This window comes from Arachis ipaensis, chromosome B03, assembly GCF_000816755.2.
Source record: "Arachis ipaensis cultivar K30076 chromosome B03, Araip1.1, whole genome shotgun sequence".
NCBI classification, from domain to species: domain Eukaryota; kingdom Viridiplantae; phylum Streptophyta; class Magnoliopsida; order Fabales; family Fabaceae; genus Arachis; species Arachis ipaensis.
In genome coordinates this window covers 9,262,756-9,263,012 of record NC_029787.2, presented here as the reverse complement: position 1 = coordinate 9,263,012, position 257 = coordinate 9,262,756, and positions in this window count along the sequence as shown.

Genomic DNA, 257 nt, shown 5'->3' with positions numbered 1-257 from the left:
AATATTGACTTTATTTAAAATGTGGCTAAATAAACAAATTATATTTTTTAAAACAAAACATCTTTACGAAAAAATATTTTTGATATTTTTATTTGAGTAGTACCTAATTTTTATATATTCTTTAAAAGTTGCATGCTGTAATGGCTATTATTACTAGGATTTATAATAGTTCTACAATTTTGATAATATTTAAAACATATCCTTAAAATTAAGATAATGTTCTTTTAACAATATTTTTTTAAGTATTATCAAATTAA